General features: G+C 46.0%; 9 pseudogenes; 6 read left to right on the top strand and 3 right to left on the bottom strand.

Moving 5' to 3' along the window:
• Positions 1 to 1,602: 1,602 nt before the first annotated feature.
• Positions 1,603 to 1,721, top strand: LOC143929122 (5S ribosomal RNA; annotated as a pseudogene).
• Positions 1,722 to 7,500: 5,779 nt separating this feature from the next.
• On the top strand, positions 7,501 to 7,619 carry LOC143929103 (5S ribosomal RNA; annotated as a pseudogene).
• Positions 7,620 to 8,314: 695 nt separating this feature from the next.
• Positions 8,315 to 8,433, top strand: LOC143928856 (5S ribosomal RNA; annotated as a pseudogene).
• Positions 8,434 to 8,535: 102 nt separating this feature from the next.
• On the top strand, positions 8,536 to 8,654 carry LOC143928726 (5S ribosomal RNA; annotated as a pseudogene).
• Positions 8,655 to 8,753: 99 nt separating this feature from the next.
• On the top strand, positions 8,754 to 8,872 carry LOC143928991 (5S ribosomal RNA; annotated as a pseudogene).
• A 160-nt stretch (positions 8,873 to 9,032) lies between these two features.
• On the top strand, positions 9,033 to 9,151 carry LOC143928766 (5S ribosomal RNA; annotated as a pseudogene).
• Positions 9,152 to 14,385: 5,234 nt separating this feature from the next.
• LOC143928941 (5S ribosomal RNA) lies at positions 14,386 to 14,504 on the bottom strand (annotated as a pseudogene).
• Positions 14,505 to 14,826: 322 nt separating this feature from the next.
• LOC143928875 (5S ribosomal RNA) lies at positions 14,827 to 14,945 on the bottom strand (annotated as a pseudogene).
• Positions 14,946 to 16,299: 1,354 nt separating this feature from the next.
• On the bottom strand, positions 16,300 to 16,418 carry LOC143928738 (5S ribosomal RNA; annotated as a pseudogene).
• Between the last annotated feature and the right edge of the window lie 10,621 nt (positions 16,419 to 27,039).

The following is a 27,039-nucleotide window of genomic DNA, read 5'->3' as shown; positions in this document are numbered from 1 at the left end:
AACCAACTCCCACAAAACCATCTTATTTCTACCTTACACCGCAGCACATTAAATATTAAGATATTAACATTTAACCGGTATCTCTCTGCAATAGTAAACAAAATGTGTAGATCACTCATCTAATATCAGTCTTCTCAGTGCTACCGGAACAACTTTTAAATTTAGAGTAATGCAGCGATTACTCAGTTTTATGAAGGTACTGCAACTAACGCTTTGGATTTCTTTCCTGTTAAATTACGCTCCGCAATATTAAGCCATGTAAGTTGTCCTATTGGTCAGTCTTTAACGGCATCTATTGGTAATTTTGGAGCTGATATCAGAGGCGGACCTCCATCCCCCTACCCCCCCCCCCCTTCCCCCCTCCCCACCCTTACATTCCCCACCCTTTTCTATGTTCTTTATTTCCTGCCTCTTTCTTTCTTTCTCCCTTTTTTTTTCTTTCTCCATATCTGTCAATCGTGTTTCCTCTCTTATAATGGAAGAGAAGGGTGTATTCTCATTACCGCAGAGGTTTGATGGTTCCAGCAGCAGTGATTCGTATTGATCACATAGTCATGTGACTTTGAAATCCTGACGGTGGTTCCAGTTCATATACTACCTCTATTAGCTAGGCCCTCATGGGCAAAACTTTGCCTTGAACCATGGTTGCTGATGGTGTGATACGACTGTCCCCTGTGCTGGTTCACGTATTGTCTTTTATGTTATTGTACATGCTTCTTTTCTTCAATAAACATTAATAAAAAATAAAAAAAAGAAATCTGCCTCTTACATACCACAGATTGATAGATGAGAATGGCCAGAGGGCCTCTACCCCAACCCAAATAGCCAAAGTCTTTGAAAAATGTTACTCTGATCTCTACAACCTGCCCGATTCAGGGTCCGGACAGGACAATATAGACAGATATGTAATTGGTTCTGGTCTACCAACCCTCTCATCGGAATCACGGGAGTACTTGGAGGACCCGATCACACTGGAAGAAGTCCAGATGGCCGTGGGACCTCCGAAGGTGGGTAAGGCTCTGGGCCCTGATGGATATACCGCACAATACTATAAGACCTTGCTCCCTATTCTCGGCCCGCGCTGGCGGCCTTATATAGTGTGGGGTGTGTACTAAACCCCCTTGAGCTATAATTGGCCACAGGAATACTGCCTGTGGTCAATTGTGGCTCTCCTCTCAGAGGATGTCACATTTGTTCTTATTATATAGAACTTATTATGCTCCTCGTAAACTTTTTCAATTTGGCCGAACGGCCGCACGCAAGTTGCCCCCGGTGCGGGAACATGGGGGGAGACATGATGCACATGTTTTGGAGATGCCCGAAGTTGATCTCCTACTGGACGGAGGTGACAGGAACCATTGATCGGGTGTTTGGAACCTCCACCCGGATGGAGGCGAAGTATTGTCTCCTGGGATTAGTTGAAGGAGTTGGAAACCCGGGAAGCAGCCAGATGGCAGTTCTGAGATGCCTATTTCAGGCAAGGAAACTGATTGCCCAACCCTGCTTAGCCTCCAATGTTGGCAATGACTTGTTTTTTTAGCTTGTTTCCCAAGATCACCATGTTGGCGTTTGTCAAGATGGTTGAGAGTGCCCAAAGAGATCGTCTATGGCCCCATCCCCTTGAAAGTGCCCGATCTTGTCTGATCTCGGAGGTTAAGCATTGTCGGGCCTGATTAGTAACTGGATGGAAGACCGACTGGGAATACCAGGTGCCGTATGCTTATTTCTTGATTATACATCACGGGACACAGGATCATTACATAATGGGTTATATAGGCACCTCTGGTGATTGGACACTGGTTAACTCCCGATTAAGGAGAATTCCTTCCCTATATAACCCCTCCCATATGGGAGGCACCTCATTTTTCCCTTCGCCAGTGGTGGTTGGTCACGTAAAACATGTGCTATGAAGAAAGTTCTGTGCAGGTCCCTGCGGGGGCCTAAGGGCTACAACAAACCGTATCCATATCTCGGGCCGATATTTTGACTCCCAAGATGATATGGTACCCGGGCCTCGTCATCTGAAGAAACAAGGTTTTGCCTGTAAGTCCTCTCCTATTGGAAGACTGGGCTCTGGGAAAACCAGACTTACTGTACTATTTACATAGTGGCACGAAAGTTTCTGGCAGAGTCTTTTACAGGGTCCAGGTAGGAGGTTCTTCTGAGAAGGAACCCCAAAAAAAAACCTGAAGGTTGGCACAACTCTGCCCTGCCGTGATGGGTGAAGGCTGGAATCTGTCTGTTTTCAGCAATTCCTGCGGCGAGGACAGGTAAGGGAAGTTAATCCTGTATAAATTATATTATGGATTTCTTCAGTGTAGTTGTATGTCTTACCTGGTTTCCACCACTAGGGGGAGTAAGAGCAGCCTGATGCATACTTACATGCCTTTCAGATATACACGCTCAGTGAAGCCTGGTTCTCCCAGATGACTCATGTCTCCACTGCAATCTCTGCCACAATGAAGGTAATACAGGGGTCCCACGTAGTCTGGGGGTCCCAGACAGCTCCAAAGGCAATTCCCTTCCCCCTGGATACCGGCAGTCCTCGTGCACGCGCGCCAAGCACGCTCCCGTGCTAATGGAGGAGGCAGGAGTGTGTTTGCGAGCCGCGTCGTTCGGTTTGCACGGCGCTGTTCTGCGCAGGCGCCAGGCGGCAGTTTTACAGCCCAGAGCGTCAGGGGGCTGTAAGTGGAGACACAGGAGCTGTGGGCAGTAAGCATCCCAAGGGATTGGATCCAGGCAAACCTAAGACACCTAGTCAGCATCAGGTTGTGTAGTTTAAGCATATATATTTATTGTGAGACTTTAAGCACAACAGTGATTGCACTTTGTACTAGTACCTCTGCTTTGTAGCTTAGGACTATGTCTCCTCGTAAGAGGGTCTCAGGGGGAGATAACAAGGACACTGGTAAGTCACCGCCTAGGTCTAGGGGTTCTAAAAATGCCTGTAGGTTACCATCCCCCCCCCTGCAAGACTGGAGTCAGCCTCACAGGATGAGTCAGTGCCCCGTCAGGATTTGCAGCCTCTCCTAATATTTCAGCCCCGGTATACATCACTGAGGACTCCCTTAGGGCTACATTGGAGGGTTTTGAAGGGAGAATCATGAATTTTATTTCAGCTTCCCTGAAAGATAGCAGGAAAAGGGGTAGATCCCCTCCCTCTACTGAGATTCCTCTTTCAGATGACACTTCTGACAATGAGGAGAGATCCCTATCTTGGGACAGGGATCTTGAGCAGTCGGATGAATCAGAGGAAGAGGAGAGAGTCCCCTCCACCCAGGCGCTCAGAAAACAGGTGCAGTATTATACTGAATTGGTGCGTACCACATTCAGAATGCCTGCTGCTGAGATCGCTACGTCCTCTGTTTCTTCCCTGGGAGTCAGGAAAATCCCACAACCTGCCTTTTCCTTTCCAATTAATCCCTTAATGGATAAATTGTTGTATGAGGATTGGGGACATCCCGATAAACTGTTTGCTCCTCCTAAAAGGTTTTCTATGCTTTATCCTCTGGAGGAAAGTTTCACCAAGAAATGGGGGGTCCCATCTGTCGATGCGGCTGTTTCTTGCGTGAATAGAAACCTGACCTGTCCTTTGGATAATGCTCAGGTATTTAAAGATCCAACTGATAAGAATCTGGAAACATTATTAAAAGCCTCCTTTTCCATGACTGGCACTGTAGTGCAACCTACAGTCGCAGCTGTGGGGTTGTGTCAGTTCCTCAAGGAACAGGTTAAGCAGATGCTTGGCCTCCTTCCCAGTGAGGAAGTGGAGAATTATGCAGAAATACTTCAAATTCTGTGTTTCATGATTGATGCGATTTTGGATTCTGTCCAACAAGCATCTCGTTGGTCTCTCCAGTTGGTACACATGCGAAGGGCCCTATGGCTAAAGAATTGGGCAGCTGAGCTATCATGCAAGAAGTATTTGATTGGGTTCCCGTTTAAAGGGGAACGTTTGTTTGGAGAAGAATTAGACAAATTCGTCCAAAAAATTTCAGGGGGTAAATCTACTCTCCTTCCAGTCAAAAGGAGCAAACGTCCATCATTTAGGCGTTCTCTCTCTCCCAGAGCATCAAGCTCTAAGCAGTGGCGACGGCCTTCTCAACCCCCCTCTACAGGAAAGGCTCAAGGCCGGGCCCAGGGGCAGAAGAAATCCTGGGGGCGAAAGCCTGCCAAGCAGAGCCCGAAAGCTTCCTTGTGAAGGGGCGCCCCCGCTCGGCCAAGTGGGGGGAAGGCTCTTGCAGTTTGCAGAAGCCTGGCGGGAAGAGATCCGGGATGAGTGGGTGATCTCTTCGGTATCTCTGGTCTACAAGCTGGAGTTTCAGGAGATTCCACCTTCTCGCTTTCTAAGGTCAAGGATCCCCAGGGACCCAGTAAAGCACAGACCGCTATTTCTGGCCTTAGATCACTTACTATCCCAGGGGGTGATAGTAGAAGTGGACTCAAAAGAACAGGGTTCAGGGTTTTACTCGAATCTCTTCACCGTTCCAAAGCCAAATGGAAGTGTCAGACCTATCCTGGATCTGAAGGATCTGAACCGTTTTTTACGCATCCGGTCCTTCTGAATACAGTCAATTCGCACTGTGGTCTCCTCCCTGCAAGGGGGGGAGTTTATGGCATCAATAGACATCAAGGATGCATATCTCCATGTGCCAATTTTTCCCGCACACCAAAAGTATCTAAGGTTCGCGGTAGAGCGGCGCCATTTTCAATTTGTGGCCTTGCCGTTCGGGCTAGCTACGGCCCCTCGAGTCTTCACAAAGATTCTGGACCCTCTCTTGGCAAACCTAAGAGATCAGGGTATAGCCGTCATGGCTTATCTAGACGATTGGCTTCTCATAGAGAAAACAGTAGCGCTCCTGAACCACAGTGTTACCAGAACGCTAGAACAGCTGGAACGCCTAGGTTGGATTATAAACCTAGAAAAGTCGTCCCTACAGCCTGCTACCAGGTTGGAATACCTGGGTATGGTTATCGACACTGCTCAGGGCAAGGTGTTTCTACCAAGGCCAAAAGCCTTGGCCATTGGGGATCTGGTGCGCCTAATTCTGGGCAGAAGATCTTCCCCCATTCGGTTGTGCATGAGACTGTTAGGGAAAATGGTCGCCTCCTTTGAGGCCGTTCCATTCGCCCAGTTCCACTCAAGGCCTCTGCAAAGATGCATCCTTGCGGCTTGGAACAGGAAGCCCCAGTCCTTGGATCTTCCTATGCGTCTATCCCCAGGGACACGCAAGAGTCTCGTCTAATGAGTCTAAGAGTCTCGTTACAAACCGAGAATTTGCTGAAAGGCAAAACTTTTCTTCCTCTTCCATGGAAGATTATTATGACAAATGGCAGCCTGACAGGCTGGGGAGCAGTGTTGGAGGAGACGTGCTCGCAGTGGAAATGGTCTGCAATCGAGAAGCTATTGCTCATAAATGTCTTGGAGATCCGGGCAGTTTATATGGCTCTCATAAACTGGTCTTTCAGACTACGGGGTCTCCCTGTTTGGGTTCAGTCCGACAATGCCACAGCAGTGGCCTATATCAATCACCAGGGCGGTACCAGGAGTCTGGTTGCGCAAAAAGAGGTGAATCACATACTTGTCTGGGCAGAAAGGCATGTTCCATGCCTTTCTGCAGTCTTCATTCCAGGAGTGGAAAATTGGCAGGCGGATTTTCTGCGCCACCAGCAGTTGTGCCCAGGAGAATGGGCTCTGCACCCCGACGTGTTTTGGAACATATGTCGCAGGTGGGGTACTCCAGACGTAGATCTGTTTGCGTCCAGGTTCAACAGAAAACTGGCCAAATTTGTGTCAAGGACAAGAGGTACACTCGCTCAGGGGTCGGATGCTCTGACAGTTCCCTGGGATCAGTACAATTTGATTTATGCCTTCCCCCCGTGCCTGCTTCTGTTGCGGTTCCTGGGAAGAGTCAAGAGGGAAACAAAGTCGGTTCTTTTGGTAGCCCCTTGCTTTGCCCAGGCGACCGTGGTACGCAGAGATCATGAAGTTGGCAGTAGGCAAGCCGTGGATCCTCCCTCTCCAGCCAGATCTGCTCTCACAGGGTCCTGCTTTACACAGTCCTGCTTCACACAGTCTGAATTTGACGGTTTGGCTGCTGAGACCCACATTCTGAGAGACCGTGGGCTTTTCGTTGCCAGTCCTTTCTATTCTGGTCAATGCCAGAAAGCCGGCCTCCAGGCTTATTTACTACAAAATCTGGAGGGCATATGTTTCCTGTTGTGAACTCAGGAAATGTCATCCTAGAAAGTATGTCATTAGCAGGATCTTGGCCTTCCTCCAGTCAGGCCTAGAAATGAATTTGGCCGTAAGCACTATCAAGGTGCATATTTCGGCCTTGTCAGTGTTTTTTCAGAAACCACTTGCATCGCATTCCCTGGTGCGGGCTTTCATCCAGGGGGCTATGCGGATAAGGCCGCCAGTCAAACCTCCGGTATGCCCATGGGATCTGAATTTGGTTCTCTCAGCTTTGCAGGGGCAACCTTTTGAACCTTTGCATCAGGCTTCGTTAGTTCTTTTGACTAAAAAATTGGTTTTCTTGGTAGCCATATCCACGGCTAGAAGAGTGTCAGAACTAGCAGCTCTCTCCAGTAAAGAACCGTATCTAATTATTCATAAGGACCGGGTGGTAATGCGTCCCAACAGGTCCTTTCTGCCTAAGGTGGTTTCAGGATTCCATTTGAATCAAGATGTAAGCCTACCATCCTTTTTTCCGGACCCACAGTCCGCAGAAGAAGAATCTTTGGATGTGGTAAGGGCAAGGCCTATAGTGTTAAAGGGAAGATCCCTCCTTTTCAAGTGAAAGCGCACTCAACTAGGGCTGTAAGTGCTTCTTGGGCAGTGCATCACCAGGCCTCCCTGGCTCAGATCTGTAAGGCTGCAACTTGGTCAACAGTCCACACATTCACCAGATTCTATCAGGTGGATGTCAGAGGGCAAGAGGATATCGCCTTTGGGCGCAGTGTACTGTAGGTTGCAGTTTAGGTCCTCCGGTCCTTGGCGGTCTATATATTATGATCTGTGTCTCCCTCCCCTCAATCTGAGCATTGCTTTGGGACATCCCACTATGTAATGAAGCTCCTGTGTCCCGTGATGTATGATCAAGAAAATAGGATTTTTATATACAGCTTACCTGTAAAATCCTTTTCTTGAGAGTACATCACGGGACACAGGGCTCCCACCCCTCTTGGGTTTTACGTGGTTTCCTATTGCTTTGCTACAAAACTGAGGTGCCTCCCATATGGGAGGGGTTATATAGCGGAGGAATTTTCCTTAATTGGGGGTTAACCAGTGTCCAATCACCAGAGGTGCCTATATAACCCACTATGTAATGAAGCTCCTGTGTCCCGTGATGTACTCTCAAGAAAAGGATTTTACAGGTAAGCTGTATATAAAAATCCTATTTTTTATGTTGTTGGCGTTGACCTGTTTTTTTTTGCTTGTTTCCCAAGATGACCATCTTAGCGTTTGTCAAGAGGGTGAGAGTGCCCAAAGAAAGTGCCTACGGCCAAATCACCCTGAAAGTGCCCAATCTTGTCTGATCTCGGAGGCTAAGCATTGTCGGGCCTGATTAGTAACTGGAGGGGAGACCGACTGGGAATACCAGGTACCGTAGGCTTCTTTTTATGCTGTTGGCGTTGACATGTTTTTTTTTTCCGCTTGTTTCCCAAGGTGACCATCTTGGCATTTGTCAAGAGGGCTGAGAGAGCCCAAAGAAATCTCCTACGGCCACATCACCCTGAAAGCGCCTGATCTCATCTGATCTCAGAGGCTAAGCAGGGTCCGGTCTGGATAGTACCTAATTACAGGTGCCGTAGGAATCTTTTTATATTGTTGGCTTTGACCTGTTTTTTTTCCGCTTGTTTCCCAAGGTGACCATTTTAGCATCTGTCAAGAGTTTTGAGTATGTCCCGAAGCGTTCGCCTTAGGCCACATCACCCTGAAAGCGCCCGATCTCAGAGGCTAAGCAGGGTCAGGGTCAGATGGGAGCCCGCCAGGGTCTATGTTGTTGGCGTTGACCTGTTTTTTTTTTACTTTTTTCCCAAGATGACCATCTTGGCATTTGTCAAGAGGGTTGAGAGTGTCTGAATAGAACACCTATGGCCACATCACATTGAAAGCGCACAATCTCATCTGATCTCAGAGGCCTAGCAGTGTACGGCCTGGTTAATACCTGTATGGGAGACCATCTGTGAATACCAGGTGCCGTAGGCTTCTTTTTATGTTGTTGGTGTTGACCTGTTTATTTTCGCTTGTTTCCCAAGTTGACCATCTTGGCGTTTAACAAGAGGGTCGAGAGTGCCCAAAGAGATCACCTACGGCCCCATCACCCTGAAAGCACCCGATCTTGTCTGATCTCGGAGGCTAAGCAGTGTCGGGCCTGGTTAATACCAGGATAGGAGAACGTCTGGGAATAACAGGTGCCGTAGGCTTCTTTTTATGTTATTGGCCTTGACCTGTTTTTTTTTTTCACTTGTTTCCCAAGGTGACCATCTTGGCATTTGTCAAGAGGGTTGAGAGTGTCCGAAGAGATCACCTACGGCCCCATCACCCTGAAAGCGCCCAATCTCGTCTGATCTCGGAGGCTAAACAGTGTCAGGCCTGGTTAGTACCTGGATGGGAGACCGCCTGGGAATACCAGGTGCCATAGGCTTCTTTTTATGTTGTTGGCTTTGACCTGTTTTTTTCGCTTGTTTCTGAAGGCGACCATCTTGGCGTTTGTCAAGAGGGTTGGGCGTGTCTTGAGGAGAATGCTTATGGCCACATCACCCTGAAAGCATCCGATCTCGTCTGATTTCAGAGGCTAAGCAGTGTCAGGCCTGGTTAGTACCTGGATGGGAGACTGCCTGGGAAGACCAGGTGCCATAGAAGGATGTGGCCTGGTTAGTGTCTTGATTGGGAGATCGCCTGGGAATACCGGATGCCGTAGGCTTCTTTTTATGTTGTTGGCTTTGACCTGTTTTTTTTAGCTTTTTTCCCAAGGTGAGCATCTTGGCTTTTGTCAAGAGGCTTCAGAGTGCCCAAAGAGAGTGCCTACGGCCAAATCACCCTGAGAGAGCCCAATCTCATCTGATCTTGGAGGCTAAGCAGCGATGGGCCTGGTTAGTACCTGGACGGGAGACAGCCTGGGAATACCAGGTGCCGTAGGATTCTCATTAAGTTGTCGGCGTTGACCTGTTTTTTTTCCCTTTTTTTCCCAAGGTGACCATCTTGCCATTTGTCAAGAGGGTTGAGAGTGCACAAAGAAATTTCCTACGGGCACAACACCCTGAAAGCACCCAATCTCGTCTGGTCTCAGAGGCTATGCAGGGTTGGGCCTGGTTTGTACCTGGATGGGAGACCGCCTGGGTTTTCCAGATGCCGCAGGCTTCTTTTTATGTTGTTGGTGTTGACCTGTTTTTTTTCGCTTGTTTCCCGAAGTGATCATCTTGGCATTTGTCAAGAGGGTAGAGAGTGCTTAAAGAGATCGCTTACAGCAGCATCACCCTAAAAGCACCCTATCTCTTCTGATCTTGGAGGCTAAGAAGGGTTGGGCCTAGTTAGTACTTGAATGGAAGATGGCCTTGGAATACCAGGTGCCGTATTCTTCTTTTCATGTTGTTGGCGTTGACCTGTTTTTTTTCGCTTGTTTCCCAGGGTGACTATCTTGCCATTTTTCAAGAGGGATGAGAGTGCCCAAAGAGATTGCCCATGGGCACATCACCGTGAAAGCACCCAATCTCCTCTGATCTCAGAGGCTAGAAAGGGTCGTGCCTTGTTAATACCTGGATGGGAGACCACCTGGGAATACTTACTGGGCTAATACTGGGCTTCTTTTTATGTTATTGGCGTTGACTTGATTTTTTGTTTGCTTCCCAAGGTGACCATCTTGGCGTTTGTCAAGAGGGTTGAGCGTGCCTGAAAAAAATCTACTATGGCTGCATCACCCTGAAAGAGCCCAATCTCATTTGATCTCAGAGGCTAAGCAGGGTTGGGACCTGGTTAGTACCAGGATGTGAGACCGCCTGGGATTTCTCAATGCCATAGGCTTTTTTTTAAGTTGTTGCTTGATTCCCAAGGTGACCATCTTGGCGCTTGTCAAGAGGGTTGAAAGTGCCTGAAGGGATTGCCTACGGGCACATCACCCTGAAAGCACCCGGGAATACCAGGTGTCATAGGCTTCTTTTTATGTTGTTGGCGTTGACCTGTTTTTTTTTAGCTTGTTTCCCAAGGTCACCATCTTGGTGTTTGTCAAGAGGGTTGAGAGTGCCTGAAGAGATTGCCTATGGCCACATCACTCTGAAAGCACCCAATCTTGTCTGATCTTGGAGGCTAAGAAGAGTCAGGCCTGGTTAGTACTGGGAGACCACCTGGGAATACCAGTTATTGTAGGCTTCTTTTTATGTTGTTGGCGTTGATTAGTTTGTTTTTTTCCGCTTGTTTGCCAAGGTGACCATCTTGGCATTTGTCAAGGGGGTTGAGAGTGCCCAAAGAGATCGCTTACAGCAGCATCACCCTGAAAAAGCCCTATCTCTTCTCATCTCTGAGGCTAAGAAGGGTTGGGCCTAGTTAGTACCTGGATGGGAGATGGCGTTGGAATACCAGGTGCCGTATTCTTCTTTTTATGTTGTTGACATTGACCTGTCTTTTTTCGCTTGTTTCTCAAGGTGACTATCTTGGCATTTGTCAAGAGGATTGAGAGTGCCCAAAGAGATTGCATATGGGCACATAAGCCTGAAAGCGCCCGATCTCCTCTGATCTCAGAGGCTAAACAGGGTTGGGCCTTGCTAGTACCTGGATTGGAGACCACCTGGGAATACTAGGTGCTGTAGGCTTCTTTTTATGTTGTTGGCGTTGATTTGTTTTTGTTTTGTTTGTTTACCAAGGTGACCATCTTGGTGTTTGTCAAGAGGGTTGAGAGTGCCTGAAGAGCTTGCCTATGGCCACATAACCCTGAAAGCACCAGATCTCCTCTGATCTCAGAGACTAAACAGGGTCGGGCCTTGTTAATACCTGGATGGGAGACCACAAGAAGTCTACAGCACCTAGTATTCCCAATACTAGGTGCTGTAGACTTCTTCTTATGTTGTTGGCGTTAACTTGTTTTTTTTTGTTTGTTTCCCAAAGTGACCATCTTGGCGTTAGTCAAGAGGGTTGAGAGTGCCTGAAGAAATCTCCTACGGCCACATCACCCTGAAAGAGCCCAATCTCATCTGATCTCAGAGGCTAAGCAGGGTTGGGACCAGTTTAATCCCTGGATGGGAGACCGCCTGGGATTTCCAGATGCCGTAGGCTTCTTGTTATGTTGTTGCTGTTGACCTATTTTTTTCCGCTTGTTCCCAAGGTGACCATCTTGGCATTTGTCAAGAGAGTTGAAAGTGCCTGAAGATATTGGCTACAGCCACATCACCCTGAATCTGTTCCATCTCATCTGATCTTGGAGGCTAAGCAGGGTTGGGCCTGGTTAATGCCTGGATGGGAGACCGCCTGGGAATACCAGTTGTCGTAGGCTTCTTTTTTTTTTTTCCAAACAGGGGAAGACGGTCCCCAGAGTACATAATGCAACAGAGAAATACAGAGCAAAAAGCAGCTGAACAATACTTGATACAGGTATATTCGCAAATGTGAGTCTGCCTTCCATCAATCATAATGATTCAAGGCACGGATAAAGTACAAGAATTTTTGTGTTATGCATCGGATCTCTGTCCAGAAGTCCACCAAGCTGGGGCAGGACCAAAAAATGTGGAGCAACGTGCCCTCTTCTTCTCCACACCTCCAGCATAAGTTCGAGGAAGAGGGGAATTATTTATGCAGCTTTGATGGTGTCAAATACCACCTGGTGAGAAGTTTAAAGTTTCTATCTTCGTGCACAGCGAGGTTTTGAGAGCCAAAGTGATAATGCGTTGTCTCTGTGCTGGGGAAAACGAGCAATTAAGGTCCTTTTCCCAGTTGGACAGACAGGTTAAGTGTGGGTGATCTGTTTGAGAGAGAATGTGGACCAAAGGGCCTTCGCTCCTGCATAGAGTCTCAAACTCCATCTGAGGGCGGGCGAAAGTTTGAGCATTGGGGATGGAATGGAGAAAATGATGTTGTTGCGCCGCTCTCCAAAAAGGCAGTTGGAAAAGCCCTGTGGGATCTGTTAGGGTTGAGAAAGAAGGCCATTTTCCATCAATGACGAATTTAGACGCATGGTCTAGGTTGGAATTTCTAAGTGGGTCCCCGGTTCAACGTTCGGATGGTCACGTATAGGGAATAGGGGGGAAGTCAAAGACGTGAGTGTGTTTTGGGTAGCGATCAGTTGACTGACTTTCAATGAAGCCCCTATAGTGGGATGTGACGTCAATTCTGTGGGTAAATCCTTATAGCACCACATGGCGCTTCTTAGCGGAATTCGGGAGTGAGATTGTCCTAGTTGCACCCAGAGCTTAGAAAGTTTGTTTCCATTCCAGTCCAATACACACCCCAGATGGGAGGCCAGGTAGTAGCATCGCAAGTCAGGGAGAACCAACCCTCCCTGTTGTTTAGACAATGTCAGCTGTGACCACTTAAGTCTGGGATTTTTGTGGTCCCAGTTAAATTGAGTGAGCAGGGATTGAGCTTGCTTAAAAAACGGGACTGGACTCTGGATCAGAAGAGCTTGGAAAAGATAGGTACATTTAGGGAGTATGTTCATTTTTTTTTGTCAATTAACTTTTTATTGTTTCCAACAATGCATTACACATCATGTCGCATTACATTAGAATAGTTCCACAAGAAAGAAAATGAGCAAACTATGGGATCTTCCGCCCTTCGATCCACAGGCAGCCCTCTGGAACAGGCATAGACCTGGCCAAATAGACTCCCCCCCGATCAACCAGGCCAACACTGGATACAAGAGTATAGCGCCAACCGTCACATTAGCCAGCGAGAGATCCCAATATCTATATGCTTAGATCTACAAATATTTCACTCGTGTGCGGTCTCGGCAGCGAATCACAGCTGGTCCTCCCGAAGTTTCCATGGGCTCCAAACCACGTCATGAGCCTCTATCCGGTCCTGTATCCTGGCGGTCATCCTCTCCATCAATTCCACGTCTCTAATTCTAGTATGGAGCGCGTCTAGGGTGGGAGGCTGTACTTTTTTCCAATGCAGGGCAATGAGACACCTCGCCGCTGTCAGGATATGTCTCGACAGTTTCTTTCGGGACTTTGTCAATTTGGGAAAGGGGATGCCCAGCAGGAAAGTCTTATGCCCCGTACACACGAGAGGGATTAAGTCTGACAGACTTCCGACGGAGTTCTAGCGGAGTTCCGCCGGAGTTCTGGCGGACTTTTCGACCGAACGGACTTGACCACACACCATCACACCAAACTCCGACGGAGTCGAACGTGATGACGTACGACTGGATTCGACGTAGGAAGTTCATAGACAGTAGCCAATAGCTGCCCTAGCGTCGGTTTTAGTCCGTCGGAGTAGCACACACACGAGCGGATTTTTCGAAGGGGACCGGGTCCGGCGGAGTTCCGTCTGGAAAATTTGAAGCATGCTTCATTTCTAAAGTCCGTCAGACTTTAGCGAAGCTAAAGTCCGTTGCAGCCCACACACGATCGGATAGTCTGACGGACTCAGTCCGTCGGAGTTTGGATGTCGAAAAGTCCGCTCGTGTGTACGGGGCATTAGGGTCTAATGTCACTTGCTGATCTAGTACAGTAGTCAAGAGGCGCTGGACCTCTTCCCAGAAGGGAACCACGAGGGGGCACCGCCAGTAAATGTGGAACAATGTTCCCCTGTGGGCCTGGCATCTCCAGCATCTGTCGGATGAGGCGGGATAGATGGCATGTAAAACGTCCGGGGTCATATACCAAAAAAATAAAATTTTATACGCATTCTCCCGGTACAGTGTGCACATCGAGCTTTTCGAGGCCTGGGACCATATCAACTGCCACTGCTCCTCCGTAATCTCCTCACCCAATGCCTCCTCCCACTTATGCATATAGGTATGGTTGCCTTTCAAAGCTTTAGGGGGAGCGTTGATTATTTTATAGATGGTTGATACCAATCCCCTTTGGGCCGAGCCCGCTAGGATCACAGTCTCAAATGCGGAGGGTGGAGAAAAGCGCAGGTCAGAAGATATGGTCTGGGCGTAATGTCGTATCTGTAAATAACTATAAAAACTCTGTCGTGGGAGATCAAATTTAGATTGAAGGTCGGCATAAGACAACAGCCTCCACGACCTAGGATCCACCAGGGATTAACAAGGCCCGACCCTGTTTAGTCTCTGAGATCAGACGAGATCTGGTGCTTTCAGGGTTATGTGGCCATAGGCAAGCTCTTCAGGCACTCTCAACCCTCTTGACAAACACCAAGATGGTCACCTTGGTAAACAAACAAAACAAAAACAAGTCAACGCCAACAACATAAAAAGAAGCCTACAGCACCTAGTATTCCCAGGTTGTCTCCAATCCAGGTACTAGCAAGGCCCAACCCTGTTTAGCCTCTGAGATCAGAGGAGATCGGGCGCTTTCAGGGTTATGTGCCCATATGCAATCTCTTTGGGCACTCTCAACCCTCTTGACAAATGCCAAGATAGTCACCTTGAGATACAAGCGAAAAAAGACAGGTCAATGTCAACAACATAAAAAGAAGAATACGGCACCTGGTATTCCAACGCCATCTCCCATCCAGGTACTAACTAGGCCCAACCCTTCTTAGCCTCAGAGATGAGAAGAGATAGGGCTTTTTCAGGGTGATGCTGCTGTAAGCGATCTCTTTGGGCACTCTCAACCCTCTTGACAAATGCCAAGATGGTCACCTTGGGAAACAAGCGAAAAAAAAAAAAAGGAATCAACGCCAACAACATAAAAAGAAGCTTACAATAACTGGTATTCCCAGGTGGTCTCCCATCCAGGTACTAACCAGGCCTGACTCTTCTTAGCCTCCAAGATCAGACAAGATTGGGTGCTTTCAGAGTGATGTGGCCATAGGCAATCTCTTCTGGCACTCTCAACCCTCTTGACAAACACCAAGATGGTGACCTTGGGAAACAAGCTAAAAAAAAACAGGTCAACGCCAACAACATAAAAAGAAGCCTACGACACCTGGTATTCCCAGGTGGTCTCCCATCCACGTACTAACAAGGCCAGACTCTTCTTAGCCTCCAACATCAAACGAGATCAGGTGCTTTCAGGGTGATGTGCCCGTAGGCAATCCCTTCAGGCACTTTCAACCCTCTTGACAAACGCCAAGATGGTCACCTTGGGAAACAAGCAAAAAAAAACTAAGTCAATGCCAACAACTTAAAAAAAAAAGCATATGGCATTGAGAAATCCCAGGCGGTCTCCCATCCAGGTACTAACCAGGCCCGACACTGTTTAGCCTCCGAGATCAGACAAGATTGGGTGCTTTCATGGTGATGGGGCCGTAGGTGATCTCTTTGGGCACTCTCAACCCTCTTGACAAATGCCAAGATGGTCACCTTGGGAAACAAGTGAAAAAAGAAACCAGGTCAAGGCCAATAACATAAAAAGAAGCCTACGGCACCTGTTATTCCCAGACGTTCTCCCGTACTGGTATTAACCAGGCCTGACACTGCTTAGCCTCTGAGATCAGACAAGATTGGGTGCTTTCAGGGTGATGGGGCCGTAGGTGGTCTCTTTGGGCACTCTGGACCCTCTTGTTAAACGCCAAGATGGTCACCTTGGGAAACAAGCGAAAATAAACAGGTCAACACCAACAACATAAAAAGAAGCCTACGGCACCTGGTATTCACAGATGGTCTCCCATACAGGTATTAACCAGGCCGTACACTGCTAGGCCTCTGAGATCAGATGAGATTGTGCGCTTTCAGGGTGATGTGGCCATAGGTGTTCTATTCAGACACTCTCAACCCTCTTAACAAATGCCAAGATGGTCATCTTGGGAAACAAGTGAAAAAAAACAGGTCAACGCCAACAACATAGACCCTGGCGGTCTCCCATCTGGCCCTGACCCTGCTTAGCCTCTGAGATCGGGCGCTTTCAGGGTGATGGGGCCTTAGGCAAACGCTTTGGGACATACTCAAAACTCTTGACAGATGCTAAAATGGTCACCTTGGGAAACAAGCGAAAAAAAACAGGTCAAAGCCAACAATATAAAAAGATTCCTACGGCACCTGTAATTAGGTACTATCCAGGCTGGACCCTGCTTAACCTCTGAGATCAGATAAGATCGGGGGCTTTCAGGGTGATGTGGCCGTAGGAGATTTCTTTGGGCTCTCTCAGCCCTCTTGACAAATGCCAAGATGGTCACCTTGGGAAACAAGCGGAAAAAAAAAACATGTCAACGCCAGCAACATAAAAAGAAGCCTACGGCACCTGGTATTCCCAGTCGGTCTCCCTTCCAGTTACTAATCAGGCCCGACAATGCTTAGCCTCCGAGATCAGACAAGATCGGGCACTTTCAGGGTGATTTGGCCGTAGGCACTTTCTTTGGGCACTCTCACCCTCTTGACAAACGCCAAGATGGTCATCTTGGGAAACAAGCAAAAAAAAACAGGTCAACGCCAACAACATAAAAAATAGGATTTTTATATACAGCTTACCTGTAAAATCCTTTTCTTGAGAGTACATCACGGGACACAGAAGCTTCATTACATAGTGGGTTATATAGGCACCTCTGGTGATTGGACACTGGTTAACCCCCAATTAAGGAGAATTCCTCCCCTATATAACCCCTTCCATATGGGAGGCACCTCAGTTTTGTAGCAAAGCAATAGGAAACCACGTAAAACCCAAGAGGGGTGGGAGCGCTGTGTCCCGTGATGTACTCTCAAGAAAAGGATTTTACAGGTAAGCTGTATATAAAAATCCTATTTTCTTGATCATACATCACGGGACACAGGAGCTTCATTACATAGTGGGATGACCCAAAGCAATGCTCAGATTCAGGGGAGGGAGACACAGATCATAATATATAGACCGCCAAGGACCGAAGGACCTAAACTGCAGCCTACAGTACACTGCGCCCAAAGGCGATATCCTCTTGCCCTCTGACATCCACCTGATAAAATCTGGTGAATGTGTGGACTGATAACCAAGTTGCAGCCTTACAGATCTGAGCCAGGGAGGCCTGGTGATGCACTGCCCAAGAAGCACTTACAGCCCTAGTTGAGTGCGCTTTCACTAACGAAGCCTGATGCAAAGGTTCAAAAGGTTGCCCCTGCAAAGCTGAGAGAACCAAATTCAGATCCCATGGGCATACCGGAGGTTTGACTGGCAGCCTTATCCTCATAGCCCCCTGGATGAAAGCCCGCACCAGGGAATGTGATGCAAGTGGTTTCTGAAAAAACACTGACAAGGACGAAATATGCACCTTGATAGTGCTTACGGCCAAATTAATTTCTAGGCCTAACTGGAGGAAGGCCAAGATCCTGCTAATGACATACTTTCTAGGATGACATTCCCTGAGTTCACAACAGGAAACATATGCCCTCCAGATTTTGTAGTAAATAAGCCTGGAGGCCGGCTTTCTGGCATTGACCAGAGTAGAAAGGACTGGCCCCGAAAGCCCACGGTCTCTCAGAATGTGGGTCTCAGCAGCCAAACCGTCAAATTCAGACTGTGTAAAGCAGCATGGTAAATTGGACCCTGTGAGAGCAGATCTGGCCGGAGAGGGAGGATCCACAGCCTGCCTACTGCCAACTTCATGATCTCTGCGTACCACGGTCGCCTGGGCCAAGCCAGGGCTACCAAAAGAAGTGACTTTGTTTCCCTCTAGACTCTTCCCAGGAACCGCGGCAGAAGCGGGCACGGGGGGAAGGTATAAATCAAATTGTACTGATCCCAGGGAACTGTCAGAGCATTCGACCCCTGAGCGAGTGTATCTCTTGTCCTTGACACGAATTTGTCCAGTTTTCTGTTGAACCTGGACGCAAACAGATCTACGTCTGGAGTACTCCACCTGCGACATATGTTCCAAAACACGTCGGGGTGCAGAGCCCATTCTCCTAGGCACAACTGCTGGCGGCGCAGAAAATCTGCCTGCAAATTTTCCACTCCTGGAATGAAGACTGCAGAAAGGCATGGAACATGCCTTTCTGCCCAGACAAGTATGCGATTCACCTCTTTTTGCGCAACCAGACTCCTGGTACCACCCTGGTGATTGATATAGGCCATTGTCGGACTGAACTCGAACAGGGAGACCCCGTAGTCTGAAAGAACAGTTTATGAGAGCCATATAAACTGCCTGGATCTCCAAGACATTTATGGGCAATAGCTTCTGGATCACAGACCATTTCCACTGCGAGCACGTCTCCTCCAACACTGCTCCCCAGCCTGTCAGGCTGCCATTTGTCATAATAATCTTCCATGGAAGAGGAAGAAAAGTTTTGCCTTTCAGCAAATTCTCGGTTTGTAACGAGACTCTTAGACTCGTTAGACGAGACTCTTGCGTGTCCCTGGGGATAGACGCATAGGAAGATCCAAGGACTGGGGCTTCCTGTTCCAAGCCGCAAGGATGCATCTTTGCAGAGGCCTTGAGTGGAACTGGGCGAATGGAATGGCCTCGAAGGAGGCGACCATTTTCCCTAACAGTCTCATGCACAACCGAATGGGGGAAGATCTTCTGCCCAGAATTAGGCGCACCAGATCCCCAATGGCCAAGGCTTTTGGCCTTGGTAGAAACACCTTGCCCTGAGCAGTGTCGATAACCATATCCAGGTATTCCAACCTGGTAGCAGGCTGTAGGGACGACTTTTCTAGGTTTATAATCTAACCAAGGCGTTCCAGCTGTTCTATTGTTCTGGTAACACTGTGGTTCAGGAGCGCTACTGTTTTCTCTATGAGAAGCAAATTGTCTAGATAAGCCATGACGGCTATACCCTGAGCTCTTAGGTTTGCCAAGAGAGGGTCCAGAATCTTTGTGAAGACTCGAGGGGCCGTAGCTAGCCCGAATGGCAAGGCCACAAATTGAAAATGGCGCCGCTCTACCGCGAACCTTAGATACTTTTGGTGTGCGGGAAAAATTGGCACATGGAGATATGCATCCTTGATGTCTATTGATGCCATAAACTCTCCCCCTTGCAGGGAGGAGACCACAGTGCGAATTGACTGTGTTCAGAAGGACCGGATGCGTAAAAAACGGTTCAGATCCTTCAGATCCAGGATAGGTCTGACACTTCCATTTGGCTTTGGAACGGTGAAGAGATTCGAGTAAAACCCTGAACCCTGTTCTTTTGGGTCCACTTCTACTAAAACCCCCTGGGATAGTAAGTGATCTAAGGCCAGAAATAGAGGTCTTTGCTTTACTGGGTCCCTGGGGATCCTTGACCTTAGAAAGCGAGAAGGTGGAATCTCCTGAAACTCCAGCTTGTAGCCCAGGGATACCAAAGAGACCACCCACTCGTCCCGGATCTCTTCCCGCCAGGCTTCTGCAAACTGCAGGAGCCTTCCCCCCACTTGGCCGAGCGGGGGCGCCCCTTCACAAGGAAGCTTTCGGGCTCTGCTTGGCAGGCTTTTGCCCCCAGGATTTCTTCTGCCCCTGGGCCCGGCCTTGAGCCTTTCCTGTAGAGGGGGGTTGAGAAGGCCGTCGCCACTGCTTAGAGCTTGATGCTCCGGGAGAGAGAGAACGCCTAAATGATGGACGTTTGCTCCTTTTGACTGGAAGGAGAGTAGATTTACCCCCTGAAATTTTTTGGACGAATTTGTCTAATTCTTCTTTAAACAAACGTTCCCCTTTAAACGGGAACCCAATCAAATGCTTCTTGCATGATAGCTCAGCTGCCCAATTCTTTAGCCATAGGGCCCTTCGCATGTGTACCAACAGGAGAGACAAACGAGATGCTTGTTGGACAGAATCCAAAATCGCATCAATCATGAAACACAGAATTTGAGGTATTTCTGCATAATTCTCCACTTCCTCACTGGGAAGGAGGCCAAGCATCTGCTTAACCTGTTCCTTGAGGAACTGACACAACCCCACAGCTGCGACTGTAGGTTGCACTACAGTGCCAGTCATGGAAAAGGAGGCTTTTAATAATGTTTCCAGATTCTTATCAGTTGGATCTTTAAATACCTGAGCATTATCCAAAGGACAGGTCAGGTTTCTATTCATGCAAGAAACAGTTGCATCGACAGATGGGACCCCCCATTTCTTGGTGAAACTTTCCTCCAGAGGATAAAGCATAGAAAACCTTTTAGGAGGAGCAAACAGTTTATCGGGATGTCCCCAATCCTCATACAACAATTTATCCATTAAGGGATTAATTGGAAAGGAAAAGGCAGGTTGTGGGATTTTCCTGACTCCCAGGGAAGAAACAGAGGACGTAGCGATCTCAGCAGCAGGCATTCTGAATGTGGTACGCACCAATTCAGTATAATACTGCACCTGTTTTCTGAGCGCCTGGGAGGAGGGGACTCTCTCCTCTTCCTCTGATTCATCCGACTGCTCAAGATTCCTGTCCCAAGATAGGGATCTCTCCTCATTGTCAGAAGTGTCATCTGAAAGAGGAATCTCAGCAGAGGGAGGGGATCTACCCCTTTTCCTGCTATCTTTCAGGGAAGCTGAAATAAAATTCATGATTCTCCCTTCAAAACCCTCCAATGTAGCCCTAAGGGAGTCCTCAGTGATGTATACCGGGGCTGAAATATTAGGAGATGCTGCAAATCCTGACAGGGGCACTGACTCATCCTGTGAGGCTGACTCCAGTCTTGCAGGGGGGGGGGATGGTAACCTACAGGCATTTTTAGAACCCCTAGACCTAGGCGGTGACTTACCAGTGTCCTTGTTATCTCCCCCTGAGACCCTCTTACGAGGAGACATAGTCCTAAGCTACAAAGCAGAGGTACTAGTACAAAGTGCAATCACTGTTGTGCTTAAAGTCTCACAATAAATATATATGCTTAAACTGCACAACCTGATGCTGAGTAGGTGTCTTAGGTTTGCCTGGATCCAATCCCTTGGGATGCTTACTGCCCACAGCTCCTGTGTCTCCACTTACAGCCCCCTGATGCCCTGGGCTGTAAAACTGCCGCCTGGCGCCTGCGCTGTACAGCGCCGTGCACACCGAACGACGCAGCTCGAATCACACTCCTGCCTCCTCCATTAGCACGGGAGCGTGCTTGGCGCGCGTGCACGAGGACTGCCGGTATCAAGGGGGGGAGGGAATTGCCATCGGAGCTGTCTGGGACCCCTGTATTACCTTCATTGTGGCAGAGATTGCAGTGGAGACATGAGTCATCTGGGAGAACCAGGCTTCACTGAGCGTGTGTATCTGAAAGGCATGTAAGTATGCATCAGGCTGCTCTTACTCCCTATCAGAAGACAGGCTGGTGTATTCTAGCTAGTTTTTACAGTCTAGTGTATACAGAAGACAGGCTGTGGTATACAGAGGGTTTAGTGTATTCAGAGAGTCTAGTGTATACAGTCGGCGAGTGTATACATAATACTGGCTAGTTCACACAGTGTTTACAGAGATGCAAGGGTTTACAGAGAAGCTAGTGTATATAGAAGACTACAGCATACAGAAGAAAGGCTAGTGAATACAGAATACAGACTTGTGTATGCAGATAAGCTTGAGTATACAGAGATGCTAGAGTAAACAGTGAGGCTGGGGTACACAGAGAGGCTAGTTTAAAGAGAGGCTAGTTTAAAGAGAGGCTAGTATATACAAAGATGTTAGTGTATATAGAGAGGTTAGTGTATAGAGAGAGTCGAGTGTATACAGAAGACAGGCTTGGGTATACATCAAAGCTGACAGTGTATACAGAAGACTGGGTAGTGTATACAGAGAGTCTAGTGGGTACAGAAGACAGGCTGGTGTATTCTAGCTAATTTTTACAGTCTAGTGTATACAGAAGACAGGCTGTGGTATACAGAGGGTTTAGTGTATTCAGAGAGTCTGGTGTATACAGTCGGCGAGTGTATGCATAAGACTGGCTAGTTTACACAGTGTTTACAGAGATGCAAGGGTGTACAGAGAAGCTAGTATATATAGAAGACTACAGCATACAGAAGAAAGGCTAGTGAATACCGAATAAAGGCTGGCTTCTACAGAGAGGCTAGTGCATACAGTGAAGCTATTTTATATAGAAGCCTGGTTAGTGTATACAGAGAAGCTAGTGTGTACAGAAGAAAGGCTAGACAGGCTATAAAGAGAGACAAGTGTTTACAGAGGACAGTTTGGGGTATAGAGAGATGCTAGTTTATACAGAGAGACTAATGTATACAGAAGACAGGCTAGGGCATAAAGAAGACAGAAGACGGGCTAGTGTATTCAGAAAATAGGCTAGTGTATACCGAAGACAGGCTATTGTATGCAGAAGACCGGCTAGTGTATACAGAAAAACTAGTGTATAACAGAGAGCGTAGTGTATATAGAAGACAGGCCAGGGTATAAAGAAGACAGAGTAATGTATACAGAAACAGAAAACATGCTCGTGTATATAGAGAGGCTAGTGAATTTAGAGGGTAGGCTAAGTGATAACAGAAGACAATCTTGGATATACAGAGACATTTCATCATTTCATCTAGCTCACATCGCTAATGGAGTTTGTCTCATTGCCATGTTATGCCTTTTCATTCTTATGCTAAATATAGATTATACTCACTACACGATTTTAATCATCCACATCAACAGTTTTATTGCTTTTCTGACATTAACCGAGTATCTCTGACATTAACTGAGTATCTCTCTGCACTAGGATCTTATTAATAATAATAATAATAGGATTGTGTAAGGCAAAGAACAACTAGTCTAATATAAGCTTTCTCAGTGGTACCGGCATATCCTTTAAATTTAGACTATCAAGCTAAGCTTTCAATCTCTTACCGTTGAACAGCGATACTTCCTCCCTGCAATATTAAGCCATTTAAATGTCCTATTGGTCGTCTATATTATACAACTCTCTGAAAAGCATATATGTAGAGAATAAAACTAGTCTTACATCTTAATAAAACTGTTTTATTGCTCAACCCAGTGACAAAACATTCCTTTTTACCGCAGCAAAATGTGAGAAAAGCAGTGTAAGCCGTCTTTCTGCCATATGTTTCAGAAAAATAATGTACCGCTTTTAAATCCATATCAATTCCACATCCTAATTTAAACCGTCTTAAAATTTTAACATTTACTGATAGCAATTACTGATATTACATTATGATTAAACCAGTGAAAAGGACCGCGTAATGGAACTGTCAAATTAATCATAATCTCAGAGTTAACTTAGCTGATAAATTTACGATTTACGCTACGGTTTAAACTTAGATTTTTTCAAGCAAAGTCAATTTAATCTTAAATCATTTATACTATATTCTACGGTACTCTTAAATTATGTACTGTTTTTCTGTATTTTAGCCGTACTCATATTTCGTGTTATGTTGCAACCATCTAATCTCATTGCTATTCCGACATTCTGCCTTAATGAGGATATTACTTTGCAACTATCCCTTGAACCCTTTTGTGTATTCACTTTATCTCGACCTATATATACTGCCTCAATATACTTATTATTATATTATAGAGATTACTATCTCTAAATCATTGTAAACGTAACCATAGTTATAATGTACAGGTAATTTTACGTTAAAGCAAACTTCACACAAAACCATCTTTTTAAAACCTTTTACACACTGCACATTAAGAGTAATGCAACCATCTCTCTACCTCTATGCAATAGGATTCTCTTTCTGACTCTATTTTGTGTATTACGTCTTCTCCACATTAACTGTCACACTGATAACCATTTGTAACACATAACACTGGCAACCCATTTTTTAACAGCAGCAAAATGTGAGAAAAGCAGTGGGACGGTTTACTTGATTGAGAAGTGGTTGCAGTACCAAAGGATAGCAATAAAGTTTGATTACATTAATAACACATAATGCAACTATTTTACAATCACATTAAGCATACATCCTAATGTAAACTGTCTATCACTATTAATGTTCAGGGTTACTGATACATTATGCCGATAACCAGTGGAAACGGAAAACAGTCAGTGTAAGCCGTCTTCGTGCGTAACAAAATTAATGGAACGATTTACACGTTGGAATTTACAAGCTACGTCAATTTACTCTTATATAATGTATACCCTTTAGCTGCTTAGCTCACACTTTGCTGTATGTAGCCGCATTAACTGTATTAATGGTTACATGTAAGTAACCAATGGTGATTGATATTTCATGTCTATCTCACATCTCTAATGCAATTTGTCTCTTTGAGACACGTTGCTTATATTTGCTGATATTTCATGATTACAGCAATCATCTCATCTAATTGCTATTCCAACATTTTGCCTTGGTATTACTTTGCAACGCTCTATTGAACAATGTAAAGGTAAGCTAGATATTTTGTGTATTTCCACTTAAACTCGACCTGTATATACTGTCTCAATATTATCCTTTCTAATTTTGCTAAATTAGATTATAGAGTTTGCTATGTCTAAATCCAGGTTACCTACTCACCTTTATTACGTATACTGCTAATTTTAGGATAAAACAAAACCATCTTTTGCTTCTTTACACGCTGCACATATTAAGAGTAATACAATGCTATCGATGTGAACAGTTTAATTGCTCTTCTCACATTTAGCTGGTATATCTCTGCTATAGGAAACTGAATTTGTACTACAACGATAACTCGTCTAATATCAGTCCACTCAGTGCTACCGGGATAACTTTTGCATTTAGAGTAATGAAATGATTTCTCAGTCATTTTGAAGCTATTGCAACAAACTTCCGATCTCTTTTCCCCTGCAATACATAAGCTCTGCAATATTAAGGAATATTTAGCTGCTTAGCTGAAACTTTGCTGTACGTAGCCGTGTTAACTTTATTAATGGTTACCTGTAAGTAACCAATGGGGATTGACATTTCATGTCTAATTCACATTCACATGTCTAATGCAGTTTGTCTTTTTGCCATGTCATCCTTTGCCAGTTATTATCCTTTCTCTTCATTATGCTATATTTGGGGTATATTCACTACATGATTAAAGACACGTAATGAACCTGATTGATAAAAACCTAAACTCGTCGTTGCTCTTATTTCGTGTATTTCCACTTAAACCCGACCTGTATATACTGTCTCAATATTAATCTGAGTTATTTTGCTATATTTATTATTAGAATAACCAGATTACGATCTCTAAATCCTGGTAAACCAACTCACACAAAACCATCTTATTTCTACCTTACACGCAGCACATTACATATTAAGATATTAACATTTAACCGGTATCTCTCTGCAATAGTAAACGAAATGTGTAGATCACTCATCTAATATCAGTCTTCTCAGTGCTACCGGAACAACTTTTAAATTTAGAGTAATGCAGCGATTACTCAGTTTTATGAAGGTACTGCAACTAACGCTTTGGATTTCTTTCCTGTTAAATTACGCTCTGCAATATTAAGCCATGTAAGTTGTCCTATTGGTCTACTAACAATGCTATGTATAATAATACAAATCTTTCAAAAGCAATATCGTCTCACTACAATACTTACACTCTGCATAATAAATATGAATAATGCGACTAATGCTAATAATAAAGTCGTCTAAAACTCGGCTATAGGTAGAGAATAAAACTATCTTACATCAAAATAAACCATGTACTGCGAAACCAATAACATCCAATTACTGAACGTCTATCAGTCAATGACTTAACAAAATAAACTTAGCACTCTTTTGCTCTATTTTGTATATTTGTAATTCTCCACATTAACTGTCACATTGATATCACCACTGACAACACACCACTGACTTTTTAACAGCACCAAAATATGAAAAAAGCACTGTAACTCTTTACATGATTTAGAAGTAGTTGCATTAGCAAAAAATAAAGTTCTGTCTTCTGTACACGCTAGCCTTTCTGTATACATTAATCTTTCTGTGTACACCAGTCCCTCTATATAGACTAGCCTCTCTGTCTTCTGTATACACGTGCCCGTAACCTATATACACTAGCCTGCCTTCTTTTTACAATAGTCTCGGTGTCCCAGCCTCTCTGCATACTCTAGCCTCACTGAATTCCCCAGACTCTCTTCTATTCTTCTTCTATACACAAGCCTATCTGTAAACAATAGCTTGTCATCTGTACACACTAGCCTCTCTGTATACACTAGCCATTCTTCTGTATACACTAGGCTCAGGGGAATAACATTAGCCTATCTGTATTACCTTGTTTGACTTTTCTGTTTTCTCTTTCTATTCTAGGGTGTACCTCGCCGTATACCCAAGCCAGTCTTATTACCCCAGCCTCATTCCAATTATAATAGCCGCACTGGGTTTTTGACAGGCGGTCTTGTGTTGGGTTTTTTCAGTCTGCTCAGCCATCTTCTTGCAGGGGTTCTTCGGGTCAGCCCTTGCTCCCTTTTGCCCACGTATCCTCTCATTCACAAGAAGTTCATTCTCATGTCTGGGTTACCTTGGGCATCAGGCTCATCCTATCCTTCACGGGACATTCATTTGGGTTTGCGTAGCTTGCAGGCTCTTAGGGGGTTCCTTCTCATCTCCAGGTCAGCAGTCGGTGGGTTCTACTCTCACAGCGGTAACTTACTGGTTACTTACAGTTGGCATTTGGGCATACGTCATTTTATGGATGGGATCTTTACCTTCCCTTTTCCAACTATACTTGTGTCTTTTTGCCCTCTTTTCAGGCATACTGACCGTCCAGGCCATGGCACACCTTAGGCCTTGGTTCTTAAGTAATATCGCATTTCCCACTTGAAGACTCCGATTAAAAGTGGGAAGGCTGGCCGCAGTATTTGTGGGAGGAGCCTGAGGGACTATTTAAGCCCATCTCCTCTGTCAGGGCCAGGGTTGGTGTTTTCTAGGGAGAGAGAGACTGGGTTACACAGACTTGCTAGTGTATACAGACGGAATAGTGTAGTGTACAGAGACAAGCTGACAGTGAGGCCGGGGTATAATGAGAAGCTGGGTTATACAGTAGACAGGCTAGTTTATATAAAAGACAAAATTGGGTAAACAGAATACAGGCTGGGGTATAATGAGAGGCAAGATTATACAGAGAGGCTAGGGTACACAGAGAGGCTAGTGTATAAAGATGTATACAGAAAGGCGGGGTATACAGAGAGACTAGGTGTATAAAAGAC

This window comes from Lithobates pipiens, unplaced genomic scaffold, assembly GCF_037356315.1.
Source record: "Lithobates pipiens isolate NorthernLeopardFrog02 unplaced genomic scaffold, aLitPip1_a1.2 Scaffold_23, whole genome shotgun sequence".
NCBI classification, from domain to species: domain Eukaryota; kingdom Metazoa; phylum Chordata; class Amphibia; order Anura; family Ranidae; genus Lithobates; species Lithobates pipiens.
Note: the sequence above shows the minus strand (reverse complement) of the source record. Positions and strands in the feature narration are given on the sequence as shown.